This window comes from Notothenia coriiceps, unplaced genomic scaffold (assembly GCF_000735185.1).
Source record: "Notothenia coriiceps isolate Sejong01 unplaced genomic scaffold, NC01 NC01_scaffold00000668, whole genome shotgun sequence".
NCBI classification, from domain to species: Eukaryota; Metazoa; Chordata; class Actinopteri; order Perciformes; family Nototheniidae; genus Notothenia; species Notothenia coriiceps.
In genome coordinates this window covers 156,072-169,121 of record NW_011333369.1, presented here as the reverse complement: position 1 = coordinate 169,121, position 13,050 = coordinate 156,072, and the positions used below count along the sequence as shown (strand labels likewise).

Below are 13,050 nucleotides of genomic sequence, written 5' to 3'. Positions count from 1 at the left end.
AGATTTAATGTCCGTCTGATAGAGGGAAAAAAGAGAGATCAGAAATAATCCTCTTAGCTGTGTGTTTGGTAATCTGATTTAGTCTGATTTTTAGGCTGCTATCTCTGGTTGTGTTTACTGATGCTGTGTCTAGATTGACCACAGCCATTTTCACCTTTAACACCCCTCCTTTCCCCCCCTGTGATACATCAGGGTGAGGGCTTGGCACATAAACAAAATATCGGTACATTTAAATACCCGAATCCAGCAAAATGTCTGCTTATGAAATGATTTCCCGTTATGACATTGCTCCGGAGCAGCACACTACGGCTGTCCCTGCTCCAAATAAATGACCTACTTTGAACATTAACACACATTTACATGGAGGCAAAATTCAGGGCAGCTTTATAGTTTCTGTCCCCGGCTCAGACACTTCTCGCTTTAAGTACGATGTGGCTCCCGTCCAATTCTTAGAAAACACCGATTTTTCACATCTTTGACGGGATCACTCACAGCTGAAGGAGCCATATTTCCTTTAACCTGAAAATAGGTGCTTAATATATGCCAGGTTTTTAGAGCAGAATTGTGCTGTTGTCGTTAAGTTAAAAGGAAGGAGAGGTTGGCACAGAGGCCCACCTAAGGTGCTCCCGACTCAGGCAGAGCTATTTCCAGACCAACAGCCCCCCCCGTCTCCTCCACCTCTACCTCTGGTGGGGAAACCACACCACTGCACAGGCCCCCGTCACAGACTAGACTCAAGAATGGATCCATTATTCACAGAGGCTGTTAGGGGACTGGCACACGAGGGTGGGATGTGGTAGTGGGACACGAACGCTCACTTTTACTTAACTTAGAAATGCTCAAGCAAGCAAAAATATATTACAAGAGACAAGTATCTTTAGGGAAACAAAACAGGTCGCTCGACAGTTCATGAATCATTAGTAAAGCTCAACAATATATCAATATCCACAGTGTGATTTGCTCTATGTAAAGTCATCAAAACAGCTGGCCACTGCGTCCAAGTGCGTGCTTAATGCCGAATTAATATGTGTGAACTATCTGGGACCATGTGACTGGAGGCACACACTGAGACATAACACAAAGCAGCGCAACACAATAGTGCAATGAAAGTCAACACAGCTTTAGACACACACGTCATATCAAGTTCAGAGAACGCTCGACAGCACAACGCAGCTCCACACAACTCGACATGGATGAATGTGTTCCCTCTCTCTTACACGCACACACACACAGGCCAGATTGTATACGAGTTTGCTCACGGACCATGATAAGAAAATGTGGTAAATGCGTAATCTGATATGCATGACTTGAGGTTTCTCTCTGCCTTTCTTTTCCTCTTGGAAATCGCAGGTTGCATCCATAATTTACACCAGCCTCCGTCTGTTTCTCTCCTTTCCACTCCGCTCCCTCCCTCTTTTTCCTCTCTCCATCTCCTCTTCTCTCTCCTGGCAATCTGGCTTTTGCAGCTTTGCTCATTAGCATATTGCAGAATGTGCAGATGCCACCAAAGAGTATTCACCTTCCAGCGCTTTGATGCCGTTTTGCATGTACACAAACTACGCCGTCGACATTTTGCGCAGCCTCCTAAACAAAAGCAGAGGGACGCAGTCTCCTTATGCTAAAACATGTTGGGGCCATAATGTGACATCCTTTAGTCTGATGCTTCCTCACATCCTCATTTATCTCAAGTACATCATCCATCACGTCAGTCAAAGGTTATTTGACACTGTGATGACGATTGATGAGTGTGTCTTCTAAGGCAAGGTTTAAATGAACACTTAATATTCATGCGGTCTAAGGGATATCTGAACACATGATGTTCATGCTGTTCAAAGGCTAATTGAACACAGTATTCATGCATGTGTTCGCATCAAATGGGACTCCTGCAGCGTATGCAGAAGAAAGCAGATGACAGGAGGATGGGGATAACCAGTTTTCATCCTCTCACAGACTGATACTGATATAGAGAGATCAATAGCCATACATGGTAACTCACCATTGGTTCAACACTGTTAACACTGCTGTTCAGGTTTCACACCCTAGGGACAGCTTGAAGACGAGCCAGAAATGTATCACCTTTGTGGCGTACATGCTCTAATGTGGTGGTGTAAACATCCATCCAATGGGCATCTTTTTGGTTTGGGCTATGGTGACTCACTGGCCTGTTACCTGACAAGCACCAGCTGTCTGCCATGCAAGAAGAAACATCATCAAACACAAAATCTTGATCACAGAAATCAACGCGTAACATATGCTTTCATTCAAAAAACAATGGCAGTAAACCTCTCGTGGCGATGTATGTTCTGATGTGTATGTGGTCTCTGGAAGTGTTTTGGAGAATAAGACACTTTTTTAGTATCAATTTCAGGATTGTTGGGAAATAGAAGGAGCTAACATTTTTGTCCACAGATGATTTTAGTTTGAAAGGTCTGTTTTTTCTTTTGCTCCTCTGACTCAAAATATATCAAATGCCTTTGGTGTTGTATGATCACCCATGTTTTGTTTTAGTACAAAATGTCTTTGTGCTTCATAGCTAGTATGACACAACCGAAGATAACATTCAAACTGAAGTCACATCTTCTTGTTTGCAAAACCACAGTGACGCATATCTGTTCCACTGTGCGAGCTGATTGCTCGGATGAACACATAGGTGATAAATCAGGATCCTTACCAGTGTGGATGAGGACGTTTCTGTGTTTCCTAATGGGCAAAATCCGTTCCTTAATCCTCATCAATCACAGAGCGAGTCTAAAATGAAACAAAACAGAATGCGACGCACATCAGGGAGTGTGACAAAACACAATCTGCTTTTTTCTGATAGGAAAACAAGACTTAGGTGGCATCATTTATCGAGATGTAATAAAGCACCCTGTCGTGCATCTGACAGATTGGAAGCACATAACAAGGACTGACAGAGCTGGAGACAATGTGCATCACTAATCCCCGCCAAATATGAAACATGAAATACTTCAATGACAAATACAAGTTGATTGCTCGTCTTCCTCGTGAGTGTTTTGCGCCCATCGAGTAGCAGAAGCAGCTGTCTTTGAACTCTCTAGGCTCTAATCATGGAGGACTATTTCTTCCCTGCAACTGGCTCTTCTCGAGCTCTGATGTTCAGATCTCCTAATGGGACGACCATTCGCCTTCTATTAATGCACTTTACAGGACTCCATCTTTACCGCACTTATTTCTGTGTTTGAAACTCCCACATCATTCCATTAATATTCTGATAGAGTGCTTCCCAAAACCGTCTGGCTTAAATGTATTCCACATGTGTACTCGTACAGTAGGCGGACATGATCTATCTTCACAGGCTACAGATTGCCCCACATTTAATTACTGTTAACACCAGCGCTAGCAAACTAAATACGCCTCCATGATTTATTCATTTCCCCCCATATTTGAGTCAAATTAAATTAGTCATATGAGTTTAATTAAACTAAATACGATCTGATATTGTAATTTCACACTTGGATATGGGATACAGAGAAGGGTACTTGAGCACAAAGAAACTGTGGTATACCAGCGCTCATTAGAGACTCTTCTGTGTAGTCATGTTGGCATTACCAACAGCAGCATTAGCTGAATGATTGCTCCTAATCAAGGTTTACACGCTGGGAGGTTACCTTTATTCCAAAAGAAGCGGGATCACTCTGCTAACACCATTATTCACCCCTCCCATTAGTCATCGAACCGTGGCTAATACAAGTAACTCCCCTAATATTTTCTGGGACCTTCGCGCTGCTCGTTGTTGTTACTGAGGACCACAGAAGTGCAATTAGGGAAAATAACTGTTTATTCCTCCAGTTTAAAGGGCCAGTTCACTCCGCCCTAAAAAAAAACTCTCTATAGTGGCACTTAGCCATAAAAGAAAAATTGTGAAATAGTGTATTTGTTGTATGTTTTATACAGAGTAACAAAAACACTTTTACTGGAAAAAATATGTTTTACGGTTGAATGTTTTACATGTCAATTTTTCAACAAAAAACAACATTCGCCTTCACTGTTTTGAGGTTGAGGCAGAAGGGTCAGAGAAAGATATGATGAAAGCCAGCCAACTAAAACTCAAACTAATACATTCAGGGCCAGAAGCAAAAGGAATATGGTTTATTGTGATTTGGGTGAGCAAAGCCTTTAAAAGCATTTTAGGAATGTATTGTCCCAAATACCAAAAATGGCTTACAAAAACAAGCCTTTTATTATAATGCAGACATGCTTTTGCAAACAGTGAATTCACAAAACACAGAATATTTCACATTCAGTCATTTGTAAGCGCTTGTGTCAGGGAAGGTCATCTTTTAGCAGTCAATCAATGAGACTCACATATACTGAAACACATTCACCTACAGGACCTGCTGTGGGTTTTCCTATTCAATTGCACCTGGTAATTTATATGCCGCTGTTTCTTTAGTTGACTGAGCAGCTCTTACGCACAATAACTAATGTAGGTATTATTTCCCACTCATACAAGCGCTACATCATGGTGCTAAATGAGCTGCAGTGAATGAAATAAAGAAGCACACATAATTTACTGATGCCTGGTAATGAAACACGAGGCCGGTGTGGTGTGTTTTCTCACTCTCACTGAGAGGAAATACGTCTGCTGAGAGCTAACCTCCGGCTTGCAAATCTCTGTCACACCGTCTCACGACACAAGCAGAGTTATCAGAGAAAAACAAATGGAGGCATTGATTCACTAGTTGTTTATTTACAGCCCTCTCCCGAGAAGACATAAATTCCCCTGTTGAGGCTTTGTTTCCCCATCATACGACACAACGGGATGCATGAGAGGGGTTAGCAGGCCACACACACAGAAACACACATACGCATGTAAGCACACATGCACATACACACACAAACGTCTTACATCTGGATTAATCTCCAATGGGCATCATCACAGATGCCATTAAACGTAGCAGAAGGCGAGAATCATGCAGGAAAGAGGCTGCCATCTGAATAATTTATTCAGAGGCTCATCTTGTCTCACACCAGGGGGATTTCTGCTTTCAATTTACACTGTTCTCCTCCCTATATTCAAATCAAGGAGCAGATTTGTTGTGATTGGCACACGGAAGGTCAACGTTAGCAAGCTAGCGTTGACGCCGTCCTCAGTGGGCTGGTATGCTGGTCTATTAGCACACTAGGGTAGTGTGTGTGTACGTGTGTGTGGCAGTCTTTGTTTACTTCAGTGTGTGCTGGGTGACACTGGAGAATAGGCCCGTGGAGCGCAGAGAAGGCAGTGTGTGTCTGAGCTTATTAGGCTGCGTTCCAAGGACACAGGAGGCTCCTTACATTACACTGGCTAGGGAAAAAACACTATTACTAATCATAGCAGGAAGATGTTAGGGCTGCAGACACAGAGCAAGGGATGGGATGGGGGGGGTAAAACGTACAAGAGAGGGAAGGGAGAAGAAGAGAAAGAGGAGGAGTAGGGGATGACAAAGGGGAAGCGGAAAAGTGGAGGGGAAGAGTGAGAGCGCAGGATGAAGTCATGGCTCTCATGCATGTCCTCATTCTGTGTGTCACACTGGGACTGAAAAAAGGACGAAGAATGTTTCAATAAGGCACAGGTCATCTGTGACAGGAGGAGCTGCTATTAGCCAACGGCACACAGAGCGACTGACAAGCAAAGGGAAGAAAAACTCTCCCTCGGAGTGACAAACTGTATATCTGTTTGAGATTTCTAGCATTGGAGGCGCAACAAAGGATCTGTTTTGTTGTTTTGAGCTGTTGTTTGTATGATTCCTTGGGGAACGGATCCGTCTATTTCACTTTACACTCGACGTAGGCGGCGTTCATGTAACAGAGACGGAACATTTCCAGACTTGAACGCTGTGTTTGTCTAAAGACTCTGTTCGAGAGCTTCTCATTCTCTGAAAAACAAACTTTCAAAAGAACGGGTTAAAAGGTTGCTCAGGGGGGATTGTGTTAACCAAGCAAAATGCCCTTGTCATCTCCAGTAGTGAATTGGTATGTGCTAGCTAACTGATGACAGCACTTGGCTGTTTCTGCCGTTACAGGCATGAATGGCCCTGTAGTAGCCGGGCACAGTGCAGCGGTTCAACAAGGCCTCTTTAACCAGCTGAATGACAGGCGAGCAGACGGGCGGCGAGCCAACCACAGACATTCAGCTCTGACTGCTGTAATGACGCCAATTCAGCCCAGACTCCAGCAGCCACGTGATGCAGGCAGAGAAAAGAGTGGGAGTGAGTCAAGTTTGAATCTATGAGCGCATCAACAGTTAGGTCACTCCACCTCCATATGTCTCCAATTGTTGGCCATTGTCTGGCAGTCCCTCTTATGTTTACTCTTTAAAAATGTTGGGTTTGTTTCTTTGTTACCGTGGGGAGTCGATGAATGTGCGGCTTGTTGCCTTGTTAAACTTGAAAATGTCAGTGTCCACAGCCCCGAGCCATACGTCAGGAGAACTTTGCACCCTCCGCCTGGTGGAAATCTCCGTGCAAACTGAGGGGAAACTCGGCACCAGTATGACACAGCACGGAGGAATGCACCAGCGGATGTGGCTCTCTGCCTCTCTTTCTCCTTCTCAGTCAACCCCTGTCTCCTCCTCCTCCTCCTCCCCCTCCCGCTATGGGCAGGTCCATATGCACCCAGTAATTATCAAGGTTATTTTCTCCAGAGAGCCAAATCCCTGTTTATGGGCATGAGCGTGTGTCACAGGGCCCTGGCTAACAACCCACAGGACGCTGACTCTGTACACAAACCCAAAGAAAATCTCAGCTTTAGCAACACTGTGGTTTTCAGACCCTGCAGTTTCTTCTGCTCCCATTTAAGTTGAAAAAGAAAAACATTTGTGATTTTTCGGTAGCTCTTTCATGACCTCAAGTGAGACAGCAAAAATGTTGCGTGTGAGCCTCGACCTCAGCTCTTGCCAAAACCTAGGAGTTATTTCTGGAAACCAGCTACTTAACAGATTGTATCCGGCAGCAAGAGAAAAATGAATACTCTGAGCGCAAAAAAAAGCATTATGACATGAAAGTGGCATATTCAAATTAATGTACTGTAGACTTCAGTATTGTAATTTGGTTAAGATGTGAAACAAATATTTGGGAAAGAAAGTTTTGTTTATGATTGTTTCAGTCCCTTCCATGAACCAGACACCCTGGAGAGGTTGTGACCTGGAGTACAGCACACATTTCCTTTTGGCAAATTGCTACAGAGGAAGTGAAGTCTGTGAAAGGCCAGTAGTTAACAAGCCCTGTAAAAAACGCTAACAAATCAAACAAGCTAGGTATTATGTCAGTTAATTAGAGGCAAACAAGAGTCAACGTTGTCTTTTGAACGGGTTACAGAGTAGGCTTGTTCTCGTGCTACAGTAGGCTCGTCTGCAAACAACAGCCTGGAGCAACCTGAATTGCAAGCTCAAAAGTAAATGTGCATGTAACTAACTGTTATCCAGGGTTAGCAGTGCACACACACTCAAACACAAACTGAAATCGCCTGCTCCCTTCACAAAAGCTGCTTCCTCTCCGTTTCATCACGCAGGCCAGGCTTTGTTAGTGTGCGGAAATGCCTCCAGAGGGAATGAAAATACTGGCAAGTCCCTGCAGCTCTTTCTGGAGAGAGACGCGGGGAAAAGAGACGGGTCCTGCAGCTGCAAGATCACACACACACACACACGCAACCACACACACGTATGCCAAGTGCCCATGTAGGTTGAAGGCTCAGGTTACGTACGGAGATAACCGTGTTAACCTAAAGAACATAAACACCGGTGTGTGGTTACAGGGCTGTCAGGGCACCGGAGGAGCCAGAGGAAGCTAACACAATCTAAAGTTGGACTTATGTTGTCGAGGCTGCCGCAAAATTATAGGCAACGTCACTTTGAAAGCCCATACCACTGCTCAAATCTGGGATTTTCCAGCCTGGGAATTACATTTGAGGAATTAGGTGACCCTGTTTCCTAGATTCATTAAGTCATACAAGGATCTTGTTGAGAGATCCAATAAACAGTTCAAGAAAGGTCAAGAGAAGTTGAGATATCTGAGAAACTTTGAATCAGAAGTGATACTTTAACTGTGACACCTTGCTACTTATCCATGTATTTTAAATAACCACTTATACCTTTCAAGGTTGCACAAATTCCAACCTTTGTCAATTCCCCAGTTCTACGAAGCCGCATGAAAAGCAGAAAAAATTGAGAAAAAACCTGGAGAGTTAAAAAACGTCACAGTTTCGGGCATAATTCACATTGTGGGTCCAAACCCTTATCCTTCATTATAACCACTGAGCCATTGTTCAGCCCTGTACCTCACTAAGGATTTTACATTTTCTTAGTATTCCATTACCTCACTCTACACCATCTTGGTTGGCGAAAAACACGTGTTAGTAATCAAACGACAGCCCTCCAACAACAGATGATTGCAATCAAACAGTCGATGGCCAGCACTTAGGGCAAAAATACGGCATATTAGTAAGAAACAGAAACCCATGGTTTGTGAGGAATAAATGATGTTTTCAGCAGATTGGTCTATTGTTCCAGTAATAAAACTGCAGGCACTGAGATCATCCATGTGCTTCATGTCAATTATTTCCCTTTAGTGTGTTAAACGATAGAAGGCATTACTCGTATTAAGAGAACAGTAAGAGGGCAAACAGTTGTCATTGGTATTTGTTATTTTGTTCTACAAATTCACAGCTTGTATTATACAACATCAGATATCTTTAATATACACTGAGCTGACTAGCCAGGGTATTTCTTAGAACTACTTGGAGATTACAGTTAATGTCAGCTCTGTCTCACTTTGCAACCCACACTCACATTCAGTTGACCCGGGATATGTAAAAACAGCCTGCTATTTTTATTTAATATGTCATGTAAATTGTACCTCCTACACAAAACTGACTGACTAGACTATCTTTTCATTACAGCTGCTGCAAGTTTGGAGAAATGATAAAGTCAGCTAACACTGTGTATGCTATACGTCTACATTCTGTTACTTTGTCATCAACTCCACTGAAAGGGTCTTTACAGCAGATCGCAATAGGGTTAAGGAAATACCAACCTTCAACTGGTAAACTAAATATCTTTTAGTGGTCATTTAAAACCATTTATGTGTGCTTATTCGGACCTTGAGCAGATCGTCACAGATGTTCGCTACCACAGCAATCCTTGAACTCATGTTACAAGTTTTATTTGAGATTAAATAGATCTTGAACTAGTTCCAGAGATTACTGTATACACTGATAATGAGTTATACTGTAAGGTACCGTGGATCGAAGTATATTAATCTGTGTCAGGAGGTACATTCAATGATCAGATCATTTGTGTTTGTACTTGCAGCAGGCAGGCCTTTTCCCGATAAAAAGCTGATTTCAAATGCTAACACTTGTTAAGACCTTCAAAAAAAGTTTGAAAGTTAGGTTGAACTATCCCGGCAGCTGTATGAGTATCTATGCGCCACGAAAGTAAAAGATAAGCTGTGCCACACAAGATCCTTTCCAAAGTTGTGTTTTGTTGACAGTGGAAAGGTGACTTTTGCTCTGCCTAAACAACTGACTGAAACACTGTCTTACCAGGGAGATATCAGGGGAAGGCAGATTTGAGATGTACTGACAGTAGAGGAGCTTTCAAGACAGCTGCTCGAGTTTCTCTCTGTCACTCTCTCTCTCTAAAAACACACACACACCGCTCCCTCTCTCCTTTTTAGCCAGTGACAGCAGGCACCCAGCGATGACATGAGGAGTGTCTCTGGCAGCCAGTAAGGCAGCACTAAACAGACAGAAATATCTGCTCTGACAGACGGACAGACCGTCACCCACTACAACATGCATGCAGCTGTCAGAGAGCTTACCACTCCTCTTCCCGAGCCTCTGGTTTGATTTTCCTTTATGCAATGCTCTCAACTCTGAACAGCGTTTCCCTCATATTTGATTTCTTACAGCTATCAAATACTGCATTGAAAAGCTACAACTACATTTAGGTGCTTGGTGTGTGTCCAGAGAGGAGGTTCAGCTTTTATTTAAGGCCAACTGTTGAGCCCACAGCCATCCTGCACTTGATCAGCGTTGGCCTACACAGGTTCAGCCCTTTGCCCCTTTCATTTAGTTGTTCTTTCTTTCTTCCACACAAGAATTTGCTCTCCCTCTCTCTGTCTGTCTTTTAGCCCTCTCTTTCTCAGCCTACAGCCGTTCTCAATTAGGAGGGTCAGGGAGCGGAGCGGAGAATAACTCAGGCTCTGGTATCTGGAGCTGGAAGGACCGAAAGATCAGCAGCAACGAGAAACCAGTGCTACAACTCGCTGTGTGTCTTTTCATGTGTGTGTGTGTGCATGTTGCATAAATCTGCCCCGTGTCAACAGGTTGTCAGTGACCTCTGACCTCTATGTTTAAACAGACGATGAATATGACAAATCAGCTGATGCTCCCCATTCCTGCAGCAAATCTTTTTGGCGTTCAATTGAAAGATTCTATGGTAAAATCAGTCGCACACATCATTGCTTCGTGTGGGGAGCTACTTTAATTGCTTTGTTTCAATGGTCCCTTCTGAATGGGAGAGGAGCTTGGGGCTGCAGTTTACAAGTCACATCTGCAGGTGTTGCATTTCAAACTGAGAAACTCAAGCTGTGAGAAGGAACACATACACACAGATAATATACAAAACAGACTGTCTCTTCCTCTCGCACACACACACACACTGCAGGTGCACAACACATCTGAGCAAGGTGGAATTAAAAATCTCCTAACATGTGAGACAACGCAAATATATGACAAAACAAAGCTGAGGTATATTGAGCAGTCGTGTCAACTTGAAGGAAACAATGGGGCTCCTTGAATGTGGCTGATGCTTCCCAGTAGGCATTACACATTAAAAGTCTGAAAGAGCCATAAATACCACCAACTTTTGTGGCTTAAGGTCATGTAGGTGTTAGATAACCTCTCTGTGGCCTGTTTGTGAAAAACGACTTTACTTTGTTGCCACAAAGCTACATTTACACAGTGTCTCCCCCACAGACTCCTTAGAAAACAACTCTTTCAAAACGATTTTCTCCCGTTCAGTTTGAAGAGAGCAGTGTCACTATGTGAATCAAATCTGTTTGTTATAGCTGAGAGTCAAGTAGTTTGGAGGATCTCTGGCAGCGTGTCTCCTTATTCACTGAGAGAAAGAGCAATCAGCTAAGCTTCAGATGGCATCCGACAGACTACCGATTCAATCTACTTTCTTCAAACTTCCCTATTGTAATGTTCCCACACACTGCCACGCATGCCGCATTGCACACATTTCTGATAATCTATGCAAATAAGACACAGATGGACGAGTATGTATCTAATTGAGAAACATATGTGGCACACTTTTAAAGATAATCATTCTTACATCTCCCTTTGCTTTGTGTTCTCATCCCATTCCTGTCATCCTCCATTCATTCACCAAGAGTTACGTGTGAGTGCGATGCTGGCGTCTTGCCACACCATTTGTGAAATTATTCAAATGAGGACACCATGTTTCTTTTGTTTACCGGCTTGAATGGCAACACGGAAACAAGGTTGGAGTATTCATAACCGCCATTTCTCACTATCACTCTACAACTACCACCTCTCTCTCTCTCTCTCTCTCTCTCTGCCTCCCTCCGTGAATGCTGCCGCGGCATTGGAGGAACGTCGCCGGCATTATGAGAAGCCATTAATGAGTGTGTGGCGTGCCGTGTTGTGATGCGTGGCATATTACAGCCATTCATCAGGGCCGGGAGACACTTGACAGGCGGACAGCCAACAGGTTGTGTAATCATATAACACAGCCATGTCAGGCCTGCCACGGCTCCGTGTCCCATTCAGGCCTCTAATGTTGTTTTCCTCTGGGTAATTGACGACGGCAGACAGAGAGACCCAGTGATGGATAACATTATGGACCGAGTGGTGCAAAAAAGATGGTGGCCTACTGATGTCATTTCAGATTACATCAACATTGGGAGATAATTACAGGGAAATTCAGGTTTATTGCAACTTGGGTGTTATTATTGTAGGCTTGGCCAACATTTCTATTGGTTATGATAGCTCTAAGTGATTGCTGAGATGTCGGAACATGATGAAATCACCAAGTCAGGCGGGGCAGTGAAACAGAAATATTAGTAATAATCTGTCACTGCAGACAAAGTTGAACCAGAAAGTTCAGGTAATGATTTAGCCTTTACACGTCTGTTCTCACTTTCAAAAGTTAGGTCAGCCTGGTGGTTTGTTTACAACCTCTATGATCCACCAGCCTGTTTCTTGCCACATCTCACTTAGATACAAGCAGTAACTTGAATTTCTTACATATTTGTACCTTCTATTATAGGAAATACTGTTGCCATAAAGCAAAATAAAAGACCAACGTTGTATACAATGACACAAAGGGAAAAAACAAGAAAACTAAGTCAGGGTAACTTGTCTTGACGTGTCCTGATCTACTTTGTTGCACACTAATTAAAAGTGAGTATATTATTAAATAGATTTAAGAGTCATTATTGTGTCAAAGGAACAAAAGTGATCTAAATCTATGAAAAAAACCTTTAAAAAAGACATAAATCTAAGTGATTGCATTAATTATGTCTAAACATGTCGGAGTAAAAGTTGTATGCTGGTAATTATAGCGTAGCAGGAATGCCATCTGACGCTGCGGAATGTGTTGCAAATATTCGCGCTCCTCTTAACAACGCAACAGTCAGCTGCATCAGAGAAGTAGATGTGGCCCTGAGGCTGTGTTAGACGTTGTTAAGGATAGCAAGTATCCTCACACAACCTGTTCTGCTCTGTCCCTGAGCTGGAAAAGAGAAGACAATGTTCTCTCTCATCCTCCCACACTCACCACTTTATACCTCTGCTTGTTTGTGAAATGCCTCTTGCAGCTCACAATCCAAAAAAGGCCAGCTTGTGCATGTGAAGAAGACATAAGACGATAACCGAAATGAATATCAGTAGCAAGGATAAAAATACACCTTCCTGTCTTTTGAATTACATCACAGTCTCCTAAGCTGAAGCACCCGGAGGTGAGACTTCTAAGAGAATAAGAGTCTTGATTAGACCCATGTTGTCTCTTATTCTATCTTGCTT

The 13,050-nt window shown here is 43.1% G+C and overlaps 1 protein-coding gene across 6 annotated transcripts in view; it reads right to left on the bottom strand.

Annotated features, from left to right (window-relative positions):
* The window catches only part of zmiz1a (zinc finger, MIZ-type containing 1a), a 100,236-nt gene that overhangs the window by 56,668 nt on the left and 30,518 nt on the right, over window positions 1–13,050 (bottom strand). For 5 of the 6 annotated variants that reach the window (XM_010784244.1, XM_010784259.1, XM_010784265.1 and 2 more), the window contains exon 3: window positions 2,672–2,748. The exons of the other annotated variant lie outside the window; for it this stretch is intronic. The gene's annotated coding sequence lies outside the window, so the exon portion shown is untranslated. The remainder of the gene's footprint in view (window positions 1–2,671; window positions 2,749–13,050) is intronic. 6 annotated transcript variants of the gene reach the window in all.